Source organism: Canis aureus, chromosome X, assembly GCF_053574225.1.
Source record: "Canis aureus isolate CA01 chromosome X, VMU_Caureus_v.1.0, whole genome shotgun sequence".
Classification (NCBI taxonomy): Eukaryota; Metazoa; Chordata; class Mammalia; order Carnivora; family Canidae; genus Canis; species Canis aureus.
In genome coordinates this window covers 9,440,140-9,464,467 of record NC_135649.1, presented here as the reverse complement: position 1 = coordinate 9,464,467, position 24,328 = coordinate 9,440,140, and the positions used below count along the sequence as shown (strand labels likewise).

General features: G+C 38.0%; 1 long non-coding RNA gene and 1 pseudogene across 1 annotated transcript in view; both read right to left on the bottom strand.

The window, feature by feature from the left end:
- Positions 1–3,290: 3,290 nt before the first annotated feature.
- LOC144307918 (TSC22 domain family protein 3 pseudogene) lies at positions 3,291–3,467 on the bottom strand (annotated as a pseudogene).
- An 8,628-nt stretch (positions 3,468–12,095) lies between these two features.
- LOC144307916 (uncharacterized) overlaps positions 12,096–24,328 on the bottom strand; it is an 84,661-nt gene continuing 72,428 nt past the window's right edge. Inside the window, exons 3-4 of the long non-coding RNA XR_013374578.1 lie at positions 16,582–16,827; positions 12,096–15,745 (exon numbers count right to left, since the gene is read on the bottom strand). This is a non-coding gene — a long non-coding RNA (uncharacterized LOC144307916). The remainder of the gene's footprint in view (positions 15,746–16,581; positions 16,828–24,328) is intronic.

Genomic DNA, 24,328 nt, shown 5'->3' with positions numbered 1-24,328 from the left:
GCACTAAACCGCTGAGCCACCAGGGCTGCCCTAAGTGCAAAAATTTAAACAGAATACTAACAAATCAGATTCTACAGTACATCAGAAGATCATACTTTAGGATTGAATGAGATCAATATTTGACAAGCATTGGAATGTTTAATTCTGGCTTTTGCGACATTGTGGCGGGAGCTAGAGGGTACTTCCTAAGTGTGATAAGTCAGAGAAAGAAAAATAGTGTATGATTTTATATATGGAATCTAAAAGTAATCTAACTCACAGAAACAGAATAGTGGTTGCAGGAGGTTGGGAAAATGGGAAGCTATCAGTCAAAGGGCACAAACTTCCAGTTATAAGATGAATATAAGTTCTGGGGATTGGTGTACAATGTGGTGACTATAGTCAACAATATTGAACTACAATATTGTACTATATACTTGAAAGTTGCTGAGAGAGTAGATTTGAAATGCTCTCACCCCCAAAAGAAATAAGTAAACATGATTATGGAGATGTTAATTAACCTTACTGTAGTAATCATTTTACAATATAAAAATATCAAATTATTACATATCTTAAACTTACACAATGTTATAGGTCAGTTATGTCTCAATAAAGCTGGAAAACAATAAAATAAACTAATGATATTTTAAAAAGAATCAGGTAGGGGCACCTGGGTGACGCAGTCATTTGGCCATCCAACTCTTGGTTTTGGCTCAGGTCATGATCTCGGGGTCATGGAATTGAGCCCCTAGTCAGGCTCTGTGCTCAGTGCGGAGTCTGCTTGGGATTATTTTTCCCTCTCCCTCTGTCTCTCTCTCTCTGTCTCCCTCAAATTTAAATAAATCTTAAAAAAAATTCAGGCATTGAATTAAGTTGACATATCTCTTTAGTCTCCCTTAGTTATTAGGAGTGATGATCATTAGTGTTACTCCTGATACCATCCCCTTTTTCCCCCCAGACCCATGTCTTCTTACTGTTGTAGATTATATTAGTGCCCTACTATTCGTGTAACAAGTTACCATACACTCAGAAGCTTAAAAGAAAACCAGTTTATTCCCTAATACATAGTACTGGGAATCATAAGTCTGAAATCGATTTCACTTGGCCAAAGTCAAGGTGTTGATGGAGCTGTTCCCTTATGGAGGCTCTATTTCCTTGCCTTTTTCAGCTTCTATGGCCTCCTTTGTCCATTGGCTTGTTGCTTCTTCCTCCATTGTCAAAGTACATCACTCCAGTCTCCACTACTGTCATCATATAGGCTTTTTATTTTTTTAATCATATAGGCTTTATTGCTTTTATTGGTAGTCAAATCTCCCTCTGCCTTCCTCTTATAAGCACACTTGTGATTACATTTAGGGCCCACCCGGATAACCTAGCATAACGTCCCCATCTTAAGATCCTTAGTCATATCTGCAATACCCCTTTTGCCACATAACATAACACAGGTTCTGGTGATTAGGGCATGACACATCGTGAGAGGTATTACGGGGGACCTCTTTATCGAACACAGGGACACAGTGTTCAATAAAGGTCTCTGACTCAGTCTATATACTTTGACCTAGAAGGTGGTGTTCCATCCTCAAAGAATATTATCTGTGAACAGATATTTTAGTTACATCCCCAGCTCTTTCTTCTTCCAGTTGTTCTACCAATTAGTGAAGAATCTTAAACTATCTTTGTGAATTTGTCTATTTCTCTTTTTAACTTTGTTGGTTTTTTCTCCATGTTTTTCAAAGTTGTTATTAGGCACAGTCACATATATAATTGCCACTTTATACTTTATAATACTTAATATTTTATAATGTCACATATATAATTGATGCATGATTCCTTTTATCTTCATGGAATATTTCAGGCTCTCAAAAAATATTTTTTGAGTTAACTTAAATAACAAAATACAGCTAATTATCAAGTTCAACATAAATATGAAGTAAAGTAATACATCTTGATGTTTTGGGAAGGAAAGACACTAACCAGAGTTCCAGCCTTTGGAGAAACTTTCAGAATACTTTCTGAGTTCTTTAGACTCCTATTTTTTTTTTCGTTTTGTTTTTGTTTTTAGGAAAAAAAAGAGCAAAGTTTATTGAAATTTCAAGCTACATTTGAAAAATCAAAATCCAATTCCTGGAGACACACATCAGGCTAAGGTGTCAGAAAGTGGAAAGCGATCACTGCCACAGAACCCTCTAGAGACAGGCTCCCTGAGCACATTACCCAGGCACCGCCGGGTCAAAGCCATCCCCTTGTCCATCAGGATACACCAGCAAGCCAATCATTCTGTTCACTTGAAAGTTTTCCACCAACATGAAAACAAAAACTTTTGAATGACAATGTGCAGTCCCAGCTGATCTCTCAACCCCATTCTATGTAGTCAGCACCAGTGAGCAGTTGGTCTGGCATTCCAAAGGGGACCTCACACGTCTTCAGGGGACAGATGGGGCAAAGGTTGCAGCAGCAAGGCATCAGTAGCCACAGTTAGAGGCTGGCCTCCTCCCTGCGTTTACTCTTTTGTCTTACTTAACAGAAAGGACAAACCGCATCAACTTGGTTAATGAACACAGTCGAAGAATTAGCTGCAAGAGATAAGAGACCGGTTGATACACCCAAAGCCTGTTAGGCCCTTCAACACAGACGTGTGTGTGTGTGTGTATACATCACTACCCTAAGTTACAGATCTAGCCCTATGGGCTTATATACGTGTGTGTGGCTGTAGAGAAAATCTCTGCCGGTACTAACCAAGCAGGACTTTGTAAGCAGTCATCCCAAAGCTGTAATCCCACACTGGGCTGTGCATAAAGCCATGCATTAGACCGTATTAACCAACAGAAGGCTGACTTGGCTCCATCTTTTCTATCCATGGCCCTGCCTTGGCCATGCAGGGGAGGGGAGAGAGGTTGCCTCCGCTTGAACCACAAGCACCTTCCTCATAGGAACAGTGGTTGTCAGGCAAAGCTGCTGAACGTGTCCATGGAAATGAAAACCAGACCCCTTACAGTTTCTGGAGTAAACTGGCATCACATCTCACACTACCTTTCCTCCTTGCCAGTTGCAGCTAAGTTGCCCAGGCCCTGGCAGCCACCAGGGCACAGCCTCCAGGGACCTGCCCTTTGTCAGGGGTCTGTCATGGATGTGGGCCCAGGTGGCCACATCCTGGGGGCATCTCTTGGCACCAGCTATGCTACGTGTAAAGGTCTCCACGTGAGATGATACCTGGGGAACCCAAAACCTGGAAAGAACTAGGTAGACCAAGTTTAGTGGCTCTGCTCCCCTCACCCCACTTACACTGTAAAACTACCAGGGGTCTCAGGCACTCATGGGCTTTTAGGAACTGACTCTTCAAGGCTCAGGTGGGCCTGGAACTTCTCCAGCTGCTCCAGACTCGCCAGGGTCTTCAAGAGGCTGTTTCCTACCAGCTCTCCCATCTGCTCCTTCAGCATCTCCACCTCCTCTCCGACTGCATACATCAGATGACTCTTTACCAGATCCATGGCTTGAACTTGTTGTCAGTGGCCCCAGAGGCCCAAGACCCCACACTAGCTAGGAATTCCTTCTTGGCTCCTGCTCCCCAGCAGAGCACAGCTGGTGGCCAGCCCCCTGTCCGGCCCTACCACCCCTCTGCCTCCAGTTGCCTCTCTAACCTCTATTTTCTTATTGTAAATATACCAGTGCTTGCTATTTGAAAGTAGGAACTTTGAAGAAAGCCACTATTTATAGCACAAAGAATGGACCATAGCAAATGAAACATCCAGCAAAATTCTGTGTCTTTAGGATAAGCACAAATAGAGTTCTTGATGTTAACACTGTAGTTGATGTTGCCAGGCTCTTCCTCCGAGCTTCCTGGAGACACTGGTAATTGTGGGCTGCAGTTTGGGTGGCCCCCACTAGAGGGCAATCATATCCCCTGAAGTTCAGTTTTCTTTTTGGTAGGATATTAAAAAGGTATGGTTATAGAGATAACAAATTAATCTGCGGAAATAATTGAGTAGACCAAAACTTTTAGTTCAGGATGGAACAACAGGAGTCTTAGGCATCCTGAGGATATCCTACCTCTCATGCATATGCTAGAAACCTGGTTTTTTAATTCATTGAACTTCCTACCTCAGAAGTGACAAATCCAAGATATCTTTCATTCATTACTGGCAAGATGTGTCAAAACTAATCTTAGCTTTATAATCCTTGTTAAAATTCAGCTGCAGGATAAAGGTTAACCTGCTCAGGCTTATATCCACGTTACCTTAAGTATTGCTCACGGAGCATCTCCTTGTGCTAATCTAGGCAAAGCGGTAGTAGCGCTAATTTTGCCCTTTGCAGTTGAACTATTCCACCAAAGATTCCGTGTTCCCTTCTTAAATTCAAACTGAACTTCTCATGCTTCTCAAGCCTATTACAGCCCCCCTCTCCCACTGATTACCACTAAAAAAAAAAAAAAAAGTCTGGGCTGAATATAAAAAGCAACTACCCGAGGACTTTGAAAAGTATGGTAACTGGGCTGTCTGGAGAGGGAATTCAAAATGTGGAGCACAAGCTCCATGGGGTTTTTCCTGTTTTTGTGGGCTTTTTATTTGTTTTGTTTTTTGATAGTTTGCTGTTTTCCTCTTTGATCTCCTGGCTTTGTCCCAAGTCCTAGAAATCCTCAGAGAGAAAACTCCTAGAAAAGTCTCTTGGTGGCCAGAGGACAAAGGGAAAGATTCACCTGTGAACTGAGGAATGGAGTAGGATCTTCCTTCCCCCCTCCCTTTACCCTCCCCTCCCTTCTTCTTGCCTTTTTCTGTTTCTCTCTTTCTTTTTGCCATGATTAGGTTCAGAGAAAGGTTTCTTTCCAAAGAGGCATCTTGACGGGATTTGAGGGGAGCTGTAGAGCCTTTCCCCTATGTCTGTGGTGGTGCTGACATGGCTCTACGCATTTGTCAAAACTCACACACCAAAAGGTGAATCTTGCTCTATGCAAACTAGAAGAAAGCTAAAAACTTGAACTGGCCCTAGATGGGCCGTGTGCTGTTTTGTGTATACCAGGAGATTTTAAATTGGAAAGTCTTCTGTTCAAATACTAATTCCGCTACTTACCAATTTGTGTACCTGATTACATGGGAATGTGTATAATAAATTATTGAAATGGAAGTCAATTGAAAATCTATATTCATATGTAAAATAGTTGTTAGCAATCCTGGCAGCTCCTTCTTTCGAACTGAATAGAAGAATGTGAAGTCACAAATTTTTTCCTCAACCATGACTTTCTCTCTTTTTTTTTTTTCTTTTTTTTAACCATGACTTTCTCAATCAGACCTGGCCAAACCTGCTAGCTTCCATGTCTGCCAATTATACAATACTGGCAGGATATGGGTTCTCAGACCTTCTTTAGCCTAGAGAGAAATGGCTAATGGATTAAGAACCTCTTAGACTCTTGTTCCTTCTTTATCTCTGAGTGGCTATTTCAATTTGAATTTGCATGGGAAAAGTTCCCATTACAAAGCTAATAAGTACATTTAATATTAATATGTGACATATATGTAAGTCTGGGTCAGTGATGAAAGATAAAATAAAGCTGCATGAACAATGTAAAACAACATGGCACTTGGGCATCCTAATAATCATGTTACTAATTAATATGATATAACATAAATAATGCATTAAAGCAAACCAGACATTTAACTGATAACTTCCCCATACACACAGGTGGTTGGAGTTAGAAGGGATTTTAGTGAATAATGTCTCAGTGTTTAAATAATCCTAAAGAGGTCCCGGTTATGTTTGCTTTGAATTTGTTTTTATTTGCTTTCCAGTGAGAAATAGAACCTTTTTTGAGGCAAAACCCTCAACCTTGAGGGGGGAAATTATAGGGTATTAACAAAACCCAGGTTTTTGCTGTATTAGTGTAATTAATTGAAAAATACTTAGGGCTTTGGTACCTAAGTATTTCTCAATTAATTACACTAATACATATTTTTGACAGTTCTATACTGAAGAAAAATAAATTATATCAAGATTGTAAAACTCAAAGACATATGAAACTGTTTTGGATTCAGACACAGGACAGCCTTCGGTTATGGCTTCTTCCTACATTGCCCTCTACACTTGACCACAAATGAGGACAATAGTACAATAGTATCTTTGTACAATAGTACAATAGTATCTTTTCCTTGAATAAGGACTACTCTCCTCTTTGTAAATAATTACTATACTGAGAACTTCCAGCACAAAAGAGAGAGCAATGCTGTATTGTTTTGATCCAAAATAATGTCCATTAACTTTCTCTGATTCAGTGATTATAGAATGATGTATTTTCTATGAAATGACACGTTCTTTAAGGAATGTACTTGTGACTAAGAATAGAGGCCAGAGGGGAATGACAGCCCAATTTACATCCTCCATAGTGTTTTGTAATGCTGAATTTGAGTTCCCACTGTAAGACAGTGTTCTTGCATCTTCTTCATTCTGCCCAGGAAAATATCCTGTTGCTAGCACTTGAGGTAATTTCATAATTTTGAAATTGTCTTACAAAAGTTAAAGAGCAAATTGAAGGGAATCCCTTCTGAGTTGAATATACTCATGATGAGAATATTTCTCCTGCATGGCCAGGCCTACATGAATCTGATGATAAGATGGTACAGAAATAGCTCAGCCATGGTGATTAGTGACAACAGCTAAGCAATCTAAGCTGACTATGCTATAATACATGTGGATAGCCATCTTTAAGCTAGAGAGTAGAATCATAGACTCCAAGATTAGAAGGGACCTACAAGGCCATTTCTAATTTGTCCTCCTTTCTAATTCAGAAATCCCTTTTCAAAATGGTTGACACGGTGGCATCCAGCCTTTGTGTCACCCCTTTTGGTGATAAGACAGATGACTGACTTAATTCTTTGACATCCCATAATAATATTGGAAGAACGTTGACACTAATCAATCTTATAAAGACAGAGCTCAATCCCCAAAACCAAATCCATCAAGAATGCTAGTGAGCATGATTTATACAAATAGTACATGGAAAGATTAAAGTTTATATGAATTTGGGAATAATAGAAGAGCTTTTCTATAAATTAATATGGTATAACTGAAGATAAAAATTATGTCTGTTGGCTTTTTTTAAAGTATTATTTACATTAAAAAAAAAAGTATTATTTACATTTTACGAGCAGTTTGATCACCAAATGGTTCCGAAGAGGCTATGCCTTGATTTTTCAAATTCTTCCATTTGTGTTTCCAAGATTACTTCATTGATTATTTATAACCAATATTTAATGAGTTCTGCTATGTGCTCCACACTGTGGGAGATGGAGAATACTGTTTGAACATTTATCATCAGTTATTGAAGAACCATATTTTAAAGGACTAATTTAACTCCAAATATAAGTCCACTCAAAGCTAGCTCACATTCAAATTTACAAGTCTGATTATACATGCATATTGTAACGAGCAAACTTGAACGAGGCACATGCATGTAAGGTGATCGGTCTCATACTATGGCATAAGCAAAATGAAATTCTGAAATATTGGAAAATAATAATGTCTTGATATTTTTTGTGTCCAGTATATCATGACACACATTAAAAATTAAGGAGAGTTATTTGAAAAAATATGAGTGACTATCTCAGTAGGACCAGAAGACATATAGATGTATTGGATATCCCAAGGTGAAAGTGTTGTGTAAGTGACCAAGCCACTCCCCTGATGATGTGTCTGTTGAAAAGGGCACAATTTGAAGAGGCAAGAAAAGTTTTAAGTGGTAGTTTAAAACTTTCATGGGAAGAGATTCTATATTAGTTCCCATTGATGCAAACTTACTGGCTTAAAATAACACAAATTTATTATCTTACAGTTAAGGAGCTCATAATTTTAAAATGAATCTACAGGGCTGTGTTCCTTCTGGGGGTTTAAGGGGAGAATTAATTTCCTTGCCTTTTCTAGCTACTAGAGGCTGCCCATTCCTTGACTCATGGCCCTTTCCTCTATATTCAAAGACAGCAGGAGAACATCTTTAAATCTCTCTCTTTCCCTCTCCCTCTCTCAACTCCTCCCGCTTCCTCTTTCTCTCTCCTTCCCTCTCCTTCTCTTCCTCCATCTCTCCCTTCACCGCATACACACACACACTTCTCTGCTTCTATCACCCCATCTCCTACTCTGTACTCTAGGGACTACAGTCTCTCTCTTAAAAGGAGCCTAGTGATTATGTTGGGCCCACCCACATAATCCAGGTTAATTTCCCCATTTTGAGACCCTGAACCTTAATCACATCTGCAGTCTCTTTTACCATGTAAATTAATATAGTCACAAGTTTTTTTTAATTTTTTTATTTATTTATGATAGTCACAGAGAGAGAGAGAGAGAGAGGCAGAGACACAGGCAGAGGGAGAAGCAGGCTCCATGCACCGGGAGCCCGACGTGGGATTCGATCCCGAGTCTTCAGGATCGCGCCCTGGGCCAAAGGCGGGAGCCAAAACGCTGCGCCACCCAGGGATCCCTATAGTCACAAGTTTTGAGGATTGAGACATAGACATCTTCGGTGGCTATCATTCTGCCACAGTCTCCATTGGCCTCAGATGACCTAAACATAATTGTGTGTTTTTGTTTTGCTTTTTTAAAAAAACAGTCCACTAAAATAAAGTTATATTTTATATGTTTATTTTAGATCAGACTTTTTTAAGAAGAAAAATGTCCTAAGAATAATTAAATAAATTAGTGACAATTATATCCTTAAGTGTTGATAAGAATAGTCCTACTAGAAAAGTTTATTTTTTTTAACATTTTTTAAAATTTTTATTTATTTATGATAGTCTCACAGAGAGAGAGAGAGAGGCAGAGACACAGGCAGAGAGAGGCAGGCTCCATGCACCAGGAGCCCGACGTGGGATTCGATCCCAGGTCTCCAGGATCGCGCCCTGGGCCAAAGGCAGGCGCCAAACCGCTGCGCCACCCAGGGATCCCATTACTAGAAAAGTTTAAATCAGAAATTCCAGTAGAATGTTAGAAGGTCATTCTGTCATTGATTTACTTATGAAAAACACAATTTACACAAGCTTATTTAAACAGTTGTTTGAATCGTGTTCCTCGCATCACTCATTTTCTATGCTCTTTGCCCCAAGTTAGTACAACACTGACAAATATTTGAAGAGTAATCATTTGCTTCAGTACATATAGATTTAAAATATAAAGATTGTACTTTCTATTAGGTAGTATAGTCCTTGAATAATAAATATATTCCTTGTCAGTGTTCCTTTCTAACTATGCAAATGATACACTTTTGATGTTTAACTGGTCTTGTGTGCTTTATTTGTGCACCATATGGCTTTCATAGATAACTGTAGTCTAATTGGTTTGAATCAAGCAACTGACACAAATATGCAAATATAGTCAGAATAGAAAATATTTCTACCATAGTTCCCTTCTGCACTATTGATTGAAATATGAATGCTTAAAAATAGTTCTGTAGAGCTAGTCTATGTGAATAGTTTGTAATTACATCCATTCTCAATTGTCTCTGTTCAGAAGTATGACGCTAACAAGGGAAAATGACTGACCAAGTGCATTTATTTAACACAGTACTAACTCTAGAAAAACATTATGCTTGTGATTATTTGTATTTGGTGAGCAAAAAAAAAAAATCAGCATGTTTCTCAGTAAAACTGCTGTTAAGGATATACTGTTGTATGTCAAAGTTCTATGCGATTAGGCTAATGTTATATTACATTCTTGGTAAAGTTGTTATTTTTTAAAGGAATCCTTATTATAGAAACATTTTTTTTCTTTGAGGCAGCTTCTTTCTTTTCTTTTTAACAGCCAAGTGGGATTGCTTTAATTAAGGTCTCTAGCTGGTTCTATCTCTGTGCATCCTTTTTATTTTCCTCTGACCTTCCACAATCTGTTCACATTAGATATGAGGTGGACCATGTCATCAGTGAGCATATTTTCATTTGAAGGACTGCCAGCATAGCTTTCTGCTGTTTCTTTCCATTTGCTCAAAAGTATTGATGGAACTCTAGTATAACACCACTCAGGGTTTAGTTCCTGTACAGGTACCAAAGACTCAATAAAAGCTGAGTCACTCTTGAGCATTCCTTACTTTATGTCTTGCTATTTTCCTTCTCATTGTGGACCATTTCTTTCCTGCTTATTAATATTTTGTTAGATATTAATTCCAAAGTCACTTTTTCCCATGAATATGAATTCTTCTGACTCAATGAGACTGAACATGTCAAGAAGAGGAAGTATGCTTTCTACTTCATGTGTCACCCCATGGCAACTAGCTCAAGGCTTTACATACAAAAAGAACTCCACAAATGCTCATCTCTGGCAGCCTGTGTATGTTCACATATTGTGAAATAATGCATTCTATTAGCCAATTTTCCCCAGTATATTAGTCTCTGAGTGCAACTGATACAATTTGTGAGGAGAGGGGGTTAATTTGCTTAGGTCACTGGGATGCTATCAAAGAACAACTTTCTTTTTTAAAAAAAGATTTTATTTATTTGAGAGAGAGAGCATGAGAGACAGAGCACGAGTGGAGGGGGAGGAGCAGAGGAAGAACAGGGAGCCCAACACTGCTGGATCCCAGGACTCTGAGCCGAAGGCAGACACTTAACTGACTGAGCCACACAGGTGCCCCCAAAGAACAACTTCCTATAGTCAATTAAGTGATACTTCAATAATAGTTTGCAATTATTAGGTTGTCTCCAAAATTTCAAAATGACTTATAAAACATCCAAAATCTTGGGCTGATTTTCTCCTTCAGGTTGATCCGCATATAAAGCTAACTTTATAGTAGCTTCTCATTTCTTTGGGACAAGCCTATATCTAAGGAGACTTTCAGTGGATTTGTGCCTCGTTTTAAGTTGATCCAACAGTGAAGCATAAAGATAAGCAGAGACTGAAAACAATTCAGTAAGGTACATCACTTTGGGTTAATCACCTTCCATTTTTTTAATGATCTAGGAGTAATAATGGTAACATGACCTTGATATTATTACTTGGCTAAGTATGGCTGTACAGCAACTCTCAATCTATAGGACAGAAAGTCTGGTCACTATTAAATTCTGGGTTGTTTTTCCCTTTGAAGGAAGTAAACTATTGTTCCTTTAAGCAGTGATTCAACAGTCATATTTTTTTAAATACTGAATCACTTCTTAATTTCTCCATTTTATGCAGTAATTATTTCACTAACGTGCATAATTCTTTCAACGATAAGAGTTCAGTGTTCAAGATAAAATGATAAGGGTATTGGGAAAAGTTATAAGAATGAGATTTCTTTTTACACACACTTATTCATTTCAGTGATGTGAGCATTACCTCTCATATACTCTCAACCAGTTACATACAAATGGAACCATATATGTGTATATTTCAGTATAGGTCTGGGATATTTGCTATGTTTGGACTGATTGAGAATCAGACCACTAAAAACTGGATTAATGCTATTTGACATAGAAACCAGATGGAAGGATGGGCAAGGGTTGTGTGTAATGACCCCACTATATAGGGGACAAATTCATCTTTTGCCAAGATGCACTTTCAATTCTCACTAGGGAATCTTACTCACTTCTGTATCCTCATGTGCCATCTGAGCCCTGTCCATCTGTGACTCACCTTCAGGCCAAGAATCACTTGTGTTTTTAATCCATGAAAAAAAACCCCAATCATCATATAGATTCTTGTTTCTCTATCACATGTTCTCATGCTAAGTCTGTCCCCTGGCAATAGCCTCCTTTGTACCACCTTGAATTAGGAAAGAATAAAGAATCCACCTACCTATCTTCTGCCCAAGAAGAAACCATTGCTATAATGGCAGATCATATTTAGCATTAAATGTCTTGCAGTGTATCATGCATGATTCCTACCTACTTACAAACACAGCGCATCAAGACATCCATATGGACCATGGCTAATTGGCATAAATCCTAAACCGTTATGTGTAGCCAACTGAAAAGGAAAATAATAGGTTGTGAAAATGATTGTAAAATTTAAAAACTGCAGTATAAATAGAAACTGCTGGTATTAATTTTTAGTTCATATAGAACTATGTGTAAGACATAGGGTTTGACTTAACATCCAATAAATATTTATTTACAGAAAGTTTCTATCCTTACAACTGACTAGATTGATGTATAATGGGACTTATTATTACTATTTTATTTGTGTCATATATTGGTTCATTAGAAAGCACTGGTCAAATTCTGGGTAGGGAGATGTCTTCCTCATGTGTCACATTAGTTGGCTATATTCTATGTACATGCCTTCTGAATCCTTGTTATCAAAGAGGACAAGTTTAAAAAAAAAACAAAGAGGACAGGTTTCCCACATGAAGGAATGTTCTTTATTCAGTAGTATACAAATAGCTATAATCCTTGACCAGAATCACAGCTAGTAAATACTATTAGAGTTCTTTTTAAAAAAAGATTATTAAAAAAAAAGATTATTTATTTTGAGAAGGGGTTGAGAGGAGGAGAGGGAGGAAGAAAGAGAGAATCCTCAAGCAGACTCCCCGCTGAGCATGGAGCCTAACACCAGGCCTGATCCCAGGGCCCTGAGATCATGACCTGAGCCAAAACCAAGAGTCAGACACTTAACCGACTGAGTACCCAGACAACTTCTTTTAGAGTTCTTTAAATCAAATTTACTAAGTATGTTCAATTCAGTGCTTTAAGAGTTGATCACATCTCAAGCATAGTGTGGTCCACAGGTGAGATTGTGCCTATATAATGCCAAATCTCCCAATTCAATAATTAACAAGCAAACAGAACAGTCAAGCCAACAGTTGGATGTCTAAGTACTGGAAAAATTCACTCAGTTAAGTTTTTTTTCATTAAGTTTTTTACTTCTAAATAGGCATTGTACTTTCAATTAGACATTTTGCTGACTCTGTCATTATTTGCTTACATTTTCCCATTTATGACTTACAGGTATAAACTTGATTCTTTCTCTAAGTATAAACTCAGTATCTTGTTTTGTTGATAAGAAACTCCCAGTAATTCTTCCTTGTTCTGGGGCTACTTTATTATTTTTTTCTGGGGCAACTTTAATAACACTTTTTGTGGATTTCATGTCACATTATGTTGTTTAGGTCCTTACTATAAATATTTGTTACCCAAAATATATTTTCTATTTTTTAAAGTGGGGGATAGTAACCCATACACACCTGTATTATTAGATCATAGCTGTTGTATGTACTTAAAAAGAACTCTAAACAAAAGACTTTGGCAGCGAAAAGGGGAGAACAATTAATTTTGACTGCAGGGATTGGGAAGGACTTGATAGAAGCAGACACATTTGAATCAAACTTTGAATCATGAGTTGTTTCATTCATAGTAAAGAAAGAGTGGCTGAGGAAATTGTATTAACTGTATTTCCTTCTTTTCTGTATTCTGGACACCGTGGTCTCTGGGGCCTTGCTGACCATTGGGAAGGGACTGCCCCTTCTAGTGTTAGCTAATTCCTACAGTTAGCAAACAGCTCACCCTTTATATGCAAGCCAACCAGTCCCAAGCCTCGACTCCCCAGCTACCTTCTTTTTCTAGTTCCTATATTCTAGGTCATTGTCCGTTTGCCCTACTCACTCCAGGGCCAGGTACCAGACAAATAGGGGTGACCCCCATATCCCAGAGCTCACTAAAATTATTCAAACTAGCCAATTCCAAGCTTTCTTACCCTGCTTTGTTTTGCCTTTCCCATAGAAACAACAAAAAAGGTTCTTGTCTATGTCTTCCCCACTCTCTCTACTTCCTGATTGGCCCTGATGCTTCCCCATATGGCACTATGTGGTATACCATACTTTCTGTTTTTAGGGAACTATGAATGAATTTTTCCACCATGACAGTCATTTCCATGTCTGTGTGTCTTATTATACCTGATTAAAACAAATCTCCGGTACATTTTTAAAATGTATTTGAGAGAGAATACACACAAGCTGGCAGAGGGACAGAGGGAGAAGGAGAAACAGATGCCTTGCTGAGCAAGAACCCCAATGCAGGGCTTGATCCCAGAACCCTAGGATCATGACCTGAGCTGGAGGCTGATAGTTAACTGACTGAGCCACCCAGACATCCCTCAGGTACATTTTTAAATAGCAATAATATAAGCAAAAGGAAAGAGACATAACATTGCATGGGTTTGTTCATTGAATGGCTGGAATCCGGAATTGTGGCAGGCAGGATAAGGATTAAATGAATACAGGGAAAATACTGTCTCGTATATAAATACCTGTCGAATCTAAGTATGAACACTTGGAATTTATGCTCATCCCTATCTTATCCTTTCCAGTGATGTCAGAATGATCATCCTAAAACAGCAAACTTGATTTTGTGGTCCCTCTGAAGATTTCTGGTAGCTATTAGTCATGTATAGACTTCTGAATATCACCATACCCTTCCCTATATCTTTCTTATACTGCAGCTATGCCAGCCAACTTGAAACTTGTATTTTCTTGGAAAGACTTCTTATTACATCTTTGATTGCATCTCCTATTCTTTTTCCTCTCACTCACATGTAAACAAGGCTGGGGATGAGGATGGAGGTGAGTAAAAAAATGGAGGTACAGTGGAAGCCAAGAAAGACCTTCACTTGGGCTATACTTACTGACCAAACTATGGTAAATGGAAACCCATGGAGAATCAGTGCTTTAATTCAATGCCTTATTGTGCTTTAGCAAAGGGAAATGGTGATCAGAAAAACTTAGATTCGTGGGCAGTCCAGGTGGCTCAGCGGTTTAGTACTGCCTTCAGCCCAGGGCCTGATCCTGGAGAACGGGGATCAAGTCCCACATTGGGCTCCCTGCGTGGAGCCTGCTTCTCCCTTGGCCTGTGTCTCTGCCCTTCTCTCTCTCTCTTTCTGTTGCTCATGAATAAATAAATAAAATCTTTAAAAAAAAACTTAGATTCTTATTATAAAAACAAACTTAATAACTACATAATTTTAGAGAAATCAAATTACTTAATAGAGAAGCTATGGAATAGAATTCACATATTTGTTCATTTGTTGTCTTACTGTAGACTATTATCTATACCATTCAATTGATCCTCCTAAGGTAGAAGTTGTTAAAATGCAGAGTTCTGTATTAAATGCATTAGCAAGGGGGATCCCTGGGTGGCTCAGCGGTTTAGTGCCTGCCTTCGGCCCAGGGCATGGTCCTGGAGTCCCGGGATTGAGTCCCACGTTGGGTTCCCTGCACGGAGCCTGCTTCTTCCTCTGCCTGTGTCTCTGCCTCTCTCTCTCTCTGTGTCTCTTGTGAATAAATAAATAAAATCTTTAAAAAAAATGCATTAGCAAGGGGTATCTGGGTGGCTCAGTCACTGAGTTAGTTAAATGTCTGCCTTCAGCTCAGGTCATGATCTCAGGGTCCTGGGAGCGAGCCCCGTGTTGGGCTCTTTGCTCAGCGAGAAGTCTGCTTCACCCTCGCCCTCTCCCTCTGTACTCTCTCAAATAAATAAAATATTTTTTAAAATAAATAAATGCATTAGCAACATAAAAGAATGACCCCACTGAATATCATTGTTAATAGTAAAATGAACTTTCTCTACAAACAAGAGGGACTATCTGATATTGTCAGAATCAAACTAGTCTCTTAATGGTAGGGGTTTAATATGGTGGAAAAGTTTATTCTGTCTGTTGATATGATATGGTGATATAGAGTTTTTATTGTCAGATGCCAAGAAATTTGTCAAGTTTCAGTATCTTTGCTCTTTTCTATACCACGCAGAGAGAAAAAAAACAGAACTGCATCAATAAACTTTCATCCACTCTCAAATCATCCTCCATGGTCACCCTTTCAAGAACAGTAAACCTGGAAAAACAATGCAGTATAACTTGGAAGTCTTCAAAATTAATGGGAATTCTTGTTTTTATATGAGTCTAAGTTTTAAAATTAGGCACATAGGCAAATAGGTTCCAGATTGTGAGCTCTTCAAGAACAACTCATAAAACCAATCCATACACATGCCCAAAAAGGTCAGAATAAAAAAATCCTTCTCAATTCTGAAGCTTGCAGTATGTAATGATTCCAAATGTAGTGAACTTCTTAGAGTAGAAACACTTTCTATTCATATAGAAAAAAATTAGAAGCAAAATTAGCTTGAAATTGAAGTGAGGATTTCCCAGATGAAAATGATCCATGCACTAGTTAAATTTAACCCCTCTGTGGTCCCAGCATTCACCAGTGATTTATAGAGCTAAATGGTTTGAATTCATGTTTTTAAAATAGCTCTAAAGTGTTTGTTTTGTCTCATTATTGTAATCTAGGCACTTCCGAGGAGTATCAGAGGGGAGATATTAAATTTAAAAAAATATACATAGACAACAGATAACTTAGGATAAACATCAGATGTAAGCTTAAAGATTATAGAGAGAAAAGGGAAAGACAGTTGTCTAGGATAAAGGAACAAATGATCTAGAGATGTTATTATTACCAAAGTGAAAATTTAATCTTACTTCCCAACAGGAAAAGTGACAACTTCAACAGCAAAGGTTAAAAACAGAAAAAAAAGACCACGTCAGAGTGTACCATAGAGTTTTCCACAAGGCAAGCATTTTCCTGATTCTAAAATCAAGAAAAGTTTTATAGGGTTGCTCATTATTTTTTTTTAAGTATATAAAGTGTGACACTGTGGATAATTATCTTACCTTGGGATATGCAGATGCAATATTTTAAAAATCATTGCTTTTATTTGCTCATCATAAAAGCACAGGCTGTAGAAGAGTTGAGGCTGTTCAGGGAGCAGGAGTAGGCCAGGGGTGTACTCCAGGTACTTTAGACTCAGCCTGGCCGGGGCAGGGGCATCATTCTCCTCTGTTGCTCCTACAAATGACTTCTTATGGAGCCTGAGGGTTTGCTATCATCACCTCTGCACCTTCTCTGAGCAGGTTACCCTGAAAGCAGATAATCATTTTACTTAGCATAAAAGAATGGAAAGTTTAGGAATCTTTTCAGCCACTTTTCTTTTTTCAAATTTGTGCTGTGTACTAGATAGATTGCAAAGCAACAGGATATACATGATGTCATTCTTTGAATCAGTTTACTTGAACATTTCGGGGGGGGAGGTAAGCGTTTTAAAGCAATTTCATGGGTAATTTGAAATATATTTAGACTTCAAAAGGTGTAAAGCTTTTTGTGGAATAAAAAATGCACATGATTGTGATGAGCACCAGGTGATATGTGGAATTGTTGAATTACTATAATGTGTACCTGAAACTAACACTGTATGTTAGTTCACTGGGATTAAAATAAAAACTTAAAACAATAAAAGAGTGCACACGAATGTTAAAAAAGAAGACATAAGAGAAACTTCTAACTTTTTTGTATGCTACTTTAGACTATTTCTCCCAAACCCAATCTGTGCTTCAAGTCTTCCTTTGTTTGTCACAGAGACATTCATTAGACACAAATAAACAGCCCTTTTTTTACATGGTTTATAAAATTGAAATGATTTCATCTCTGTAGAGAGGTCCAGGCAAAGCTACATTCTCTGATAAATACCCAGAAATGTAAATGAGATTCGAGCAATGTATGAAATGTAACCATTGTAATAGGTTTATTAGTTGTTGTAGTAGTTTTTTTTTTTAATATATGTTCTTTAGAAGAAAGTATACTGTGGAATTTGGGAGGATAGATTTTGAAGTCAGATTAGCCTCATCTCTGGCATGTGATGGTTGTATGACCTTTGGAATAGTCATTACCTCTCTGTGCTTCAGTTTCATTGATGTATAAAATAAAGAAAATGGGGCTCCCGGGTGGTGTAGTTGATTGTCAGACTCTTGGTTTCATGAAGCTCAGGTCATGATCTCAGGGCCATGAGATCCAGCCCATGTTGGGCTCTTTCTCAGTGCAGAGTCCCTCTCTCCCTCTGCCCCTCTGGCTCATTCTCTTTCTTTCTCTATCTCAAATAAGTAAATTAATCTTTAAAATAACAAAAATGTTACCAACATCATGAGTTTAGGGGATGGTTAAATAAGATAATACACGTGAAACACTCTGCAAAATACCTGATACATAGAAACATGTAAGCTATTATTGTTTTTTTTGTAAGCTATTATTGTATATGAATATTTAGAGCATATAGAAATTATTGGGAAAGATCACCTATACTCTCTACTCTCAATATGCAAGGCCAACTTCTGTGTATATGCCTGTGTGTGTATGTGTAGTGTGTGTGTGTTTCAGGTATGAACTCCTAAAATTTCATCATCCTGGAGAAGATTTCACTTCTCTTAACAATGAATACTGAGGACTTCTCCAGCAATCATGGGAAAACCATGTTTATTAATTTACAAATAAGCACACATTGGGATGGCCACATAAAATTGTAATTTTATAATATATATACATTTATAAGTGTTTAATTACTTACTTAAAGATTATTTATAAAGTCAATAAAATAACTGTTGAATGCCTACTAATTTCCAGGCACTGAACTAGGTTCTAGAAATATGGTAAGGGATGAAATAGACAAGGTCTCTTCCTCGTAGACATTCTAGAAGAGAAATGGACAGTAACCAAGTAGAAACATACAGGGGTTATATATTGTGCTCTGAGGGCAATAACAATGGACTTGATATGATGAGTAACAGGTGATCTTCCTTTAGTCAGAATAGTCAAGAAAGGCCTTTCTGAATAGAGAATATTTGAAATAAAACCATACAAGTTTGGAATAAAGAAGCTGTGGTCTATATATACAATGGAATATTACTCAGCCATTAGAAAGGATGAATACATACCATTTGCCTCCACATGGATGGAACTAGAGGGTATTATGCTGAGTGAAATAAGCCAATTGGAGAAGGACAATATAAGAAATAGTAAAAGGGACCATAAGGGAAAGAGAAACTGAATGGGGAAAAATTAGAGAGGAAGACAAACCATGAGAGACTCCCAACTCTGGGAAACAACGGGTTGCCAAAGGGGAGGTGGATGGGGGGATGGGGTGATTAGGTGATGAGTACTGAGGAGGGCACTTGATGGGATGAGCACTGGGTGTTAGACTGTATATTGGCAAATTGAATTTAAATTTAAAAAATTTTTAAAAGAAATAAAACCATACAAGTTTGGAGAAAAGAATCCCAGGGAAAAGGGGAAAAGTTTGCAAAGATTCTAACAAGGGAATGTACTTATTGTGCTTTGCAAAGAAACTGAAAGGACAATTAGCCTGGCTGGAATTTAGGAAACATAGGGGAGAGTGAGACCAAATGAGATTGAAGAAGTAGACTGAGGACAGCCTATCAAGAGCTTCCATTGGACATGGAAAGGAATTGGTATTTATTCTAATTATAATTAGAAGCCACTGTGAGCTTTATGCAAGGGGGCTGATGTGATCCAGTTATAGTGAAGAAAATGTTTAGTGGGGGATGATAGAAGTTTTTGTTAGGAGATTGCTACAGTAATACAGTCAATAGGTGTTGAACTTGGAACAAGGTGATGATGATGGAGAAGATTTGAGATACATTTTAGAGGTTGAAGCAAGTGTTCTTATTTATTGTTTGGATATGGAGTAGGAAGTGATAGGGAAGAAAGGGAGAAGATAAAGGAGGATTCAAAGATGACTTAGTTTCTAGCTTGAGAGTTTGATCAATTTGATCCCATTTATTGACATAGGGAATACTATGGGAACAGGTTTAGGAGAGAAAAGTGTTCTATAACAGACAAGTTAAGCTTGTGACATTTATGGACTCTCCAAATGGAAACAAGTTAGGTAGTTGAGGAAAATGAGTTTTAACTTCAGAGCAAAGGATAGAGATATTAATTCAGGATCATCACCATAACCATTGCATGTAAATATATGGATCTAGATGAGCGTACCTAGGAACAGGGTGTAGAGAAGAAAGGAAGGTCTAGAACCAAAACTTGAGAAACTCCAAACATTTCCATTTAGAGATGGAGTATCCTTGAAAGAAAATAAGGAGGAAAATGGCCAGTGGGGAAGAAGAAAAACCAATAAAGAAAGGTAATATGTGATAACCAACAGAGGAGACTATTTCAATAAGTCTTTTTTAAAAGATTTTATTTATTCATGAGAGACACAGAGAGAGGCATAGGGAGAAGCAGGCTCCCTATGGGGAGCCTGATGGGCCTCGATCCTGAACCTGGATCATGCCCTTAGCCAAAGGCAGACGCTCAACCCCTGAGCCACCCAGGCACCTATTTCAAGAAGTCTTGTGGTCAAGCTGAGAATGTTAGGTGTTATTAGAGGTGCTCATTAGATTTGGCTACAAGGAGGTGGGCTGCTTGACCTTAGCAACTGCAATTTCAGTGAAATAATAGGGGTAGAAAATAAGATTCTAAGGCACTGGTCTTCAAGTGTGGTTCCCAGAGTAGCAATATCAACAACACCTGGGAGCTTGTTAAAAGTGCCAATTCTCTGCTCTCCCCAACCCAGATCATTAACTCTGGGGGCAGTGTCCAGAAGCCCATGGTTTAACAACTCCTCCAGGTGATCCTAATGTATTAGTTATGTTATATATCTGAACCCTTTGTTCTATGGAGTGAGTTTCAAAAGAGAACCAAAGGATTTTATCAAGAATGTGTAAACATCTAAGAAACGTAACTTTAAAAATATTTCAGTTACTTTGAATGGATTCTGGCGCATAAACGCCCTCATAGAACAGCATGAATTCCTGGATTTATTCTTTAATCAGATAACTTTACCTTTTTTGAGCATTTGTTTAGTTACTAAAAGATTTAAAATTCCAGGGGCACCTGGGTGGCTCAGTGGTTGAGCGTCTGCCTTTGGCTCAGGCGGAGATCCCGGGGCCTGGGATGGAGGTCCTCATTGGACTCCCCACAGGGAGCCTGCTTCTCCCTCTGCCTGTGTCTCTGCCTCTCTGTGTGTGTGTCCCTCATGAATAAACAAAATCTTCTAAAAAAATTTTACATTCCAATTTTAAGATGGTCACTGTTGTGTACTGCTCTGAGATATTGTCAAAGAAAGATAGTATGACATTAGAAGAGATTAAATATACTGGGAGGCCAAAGTGAAGTTTTAAGATGACACCAAAAATGAGGAAAGTGCAATGAAAAGAGAGCAGTTGGAAGGGGATATATGAAATGTCCCAGGACTAATCAAATGGAAGCATTGGATACACATAATCGAAAAGTTGTATGGATTTGGCTGCTCGGTGGACAGGAAATGTGTATTACAACTGTGAGCACTGCTCACCTTCACCTGCTGGTCTCAATCGGTGCATGCCTCCCATACCATATGAGACAAATTTGCCTTTCAGTTTCAAGACAATATCCTACCTCCTTTTCAATAAACATCAGATAGTCTCAGGGATAGATTCTTGACATCTTTATACTATATTTATTCACAGGAACTATAGCATATTAATTGCCACTAAATTCAAGCACTGGAGTTACTGTTAGCTCTTTAAAAGATTGTATTACTATCTTTAAAATACAGTTTAAAAAAATAAAATAAAATACAGTTTATCACCAAATACCTAAAATACCATAACCTTTTATTATTGTTAACTATTCAGGGCAGCCCGGGTGGCTCAGTGGTCTAGCACTGCTTTCAGCCCAGGGTGTGATCCTGGAGACCCAGGATGGAGTCCCACGTCGGGCTCCCTGCATGGAGCCTGCTTCTCCCTCTGCCTGTGTCTCTGCCTCTTTCTGTCTTTCATGAATAAATAAATAAAATATCAAAAAAAAAACTTAAAAAAAAACTATTCAGACCTGTGTCATAACTTACGTTGGTTGGGTCAGTTTTCGATGTGATTTTGTTTTAGTTCTTTTTTGGTTTAATTGCTTATATAATTGTAATAATACTTCATGTGCAACTTTATTTGCTATACATTTCACATAACAAACATTCTCCGTGTTGTTATAAATGGTCCATATGTATGAATTTACCAGCTACAAAATATTCTGAAGTTTTTCTTGGCCGTTTTCCAGTTGTTGAAATTATCGGGGTTTTCCTCATATTTTTGGATATTATGATGCTAGATGAGGATATTTATGTATAGAGCTTTGCTCCATATTTGGGAATACTTCCTTGATATAAATTCCCCAAAGTAAAATCAATGGTTTTGTCAGTTTAAAACTTGTGGGAATCAGATGCCAAGAGGGAGTTAGAAGTGCAAGAGATTTATAGGGAGGTACCTGTGAAAGATACACAGTAGAGGGCGTAGGAGGAGGCAAGGAGGGAGTCCCCATAATATAGGTCAGACACCTGTGAAAGGATAGAGGGAGAGAAGGAGACTTGTTTGGGGGAATTCTCAGCCCGTGGTGGAGCTCTGAGAAAGTCTTTCCCAGCCCAAAAGAGGCATTGTGGTGATTGTTCATAGAAGTGTTCTATGTTAGGCAGGAATGGGCAAGCCTGGTACCCCTACCATACTCTGTCAGCTGCCAGGTTAGAGCATCACCTTGGATCAAATGTTGCAGCAGATTATGAAGGTGCTGCAGCAAAAGGCTGTCAGCTAATTGTATTCCTCCCACTGAATTGCAACTTCTTTCTGGATGTTCCATGAATTCCCCTGTAGAAGTGGTATTTCGAGTTATAATGTAGCATCAGATTATTTCCCAAAGGTCTGTAAAAGTTCACACTGTAATACCCATGGTCTATTACCAACTTTCACTATCATCAACAGTAATCCTAAGTATTTTGAAAGATAAAATTGTTTCTTTCATATGTGTTTCTTGATTAGTAATGATGTGATTTTCCCCCATTGCTTTGTTAATGGGGTATCTTTCCTTTCTATTGATTCACATCTTAATGGAGGCGGAATATTATTGTGGATTCATACTAATTAGTTTAATATTTGGTGTTAACACGTAGTATTCTGGTTTTTGTTTGCCTTTACTTTTTAATTAAATATAGAGGGATTTAATTTTTTAGTGATTTTTGTCTCTCACTCCATAGACTTGAAAACCACTTGTTTTCTTTATTTTGTAATTATTTTATATGAGACTCCATGTAAGAATTTATATTGATATGAATGTGATTTTACTATATCCCTAGTTGCCAATTAATATTTTCAGTTTCCTTTCTTGAATAAACTTTCCTTTCTCCATAGGTTTTTGTTAGAGCATCAGTGAGTTCAGATTCCCATGAACAGTGTATCAGAGCACCCATTATCCTGATCCTATTATATTAGATTTCATTAAAAAAAAAAGATTTTATTTATTCATTCATGAGAGACAGAGGCAGAGAGAGAAGCAGGCTCCATGCAGGGAGCCCGACGTGGGACTTGATCCCGGGTCTCCAGGATCACGCCCTGGGCTGAAGGCAGGCGCTAAACCACTAAGCCACCCAGGGATCCCATTAGATTTCATTGATCTCTTCACCTGTGCAGAACCAGTGAGGATAATTGTATTTCATTGTTATTTAATTTGCATGGTCCTGACTGCTAGTGACACTGAGCATCTTTTCATTTATTTGTTCATTCATGCAAGAAATATTTATTGAATGACATGGCAAAAACAGAATGACAAAGATCCCTTTTCATAGGATAGAATACTTAGATTTGTTAAATACTAGCTTTATCTTTCTTCGTGAATTAATCATTCACGTATTAAAATAATTTTTTTCTACTGCTTTTGGTCTTTTTCTTACTGTCGATTGAATCTTCTTGGCATACTGAAAATACTGTCCTTCTTCTAGTTTATGCAATGTTAATATTTCTCCCAGCTTTTGACATAATAGAAGGTCTAAATTTTAAGGTAACTAAATCTGTCAAATGTGGTCATATCTCATTCTGACATACAACTAAATAACATATCATTAATATAGCATAGTGTGGAACAACACAACATGATACAATGTGATATGATGTGATAGAGCATGAGAATATGAGCACTTGCTTGACCCCTAGGACATCCAAATGTTTTGCTATCCCCACAGCACCATCTTATTTTTTAAAGTTTTCATTTTAATTCCAGTTAGTTAACACACAGTGTTATATTAGTTTCAGGTGCACAATATAGTGATTCTCCACTTCTGTACAACACTTGGTGCTCATCACAAGTGTGCCCCTTAATGCCCATCACCTATTTCACCCATCCCTCCATTCCCCCCCCCCCCACCCGGTAACCATCAGTTTGTTCACTATAGTTAAGAATCTGTTTAGGTTTGTCACTTTCTTCCCTCTTTGCTCATTTGTTTTGTTTCTTAATTCCACATATGAGTGAAATCATATGGTATTTGTCTTTCTCTGACTGATTTCACTTGGCATTATATTCTCTAACTCCATCCATGTTGTTGAAGATTGGAAGAAATGGCAAGATTTCATTCTTTTTTATGGCTGAATATATTCCATTACATACACACATACACACCCACGCACACACACTTGGGCTGCTTCCATATCTTGGCTATTGTAAATAATGCTGTTCTAATCATAGGCACGTGTATCCCTTTGATTTAATGTTCTTGTATCC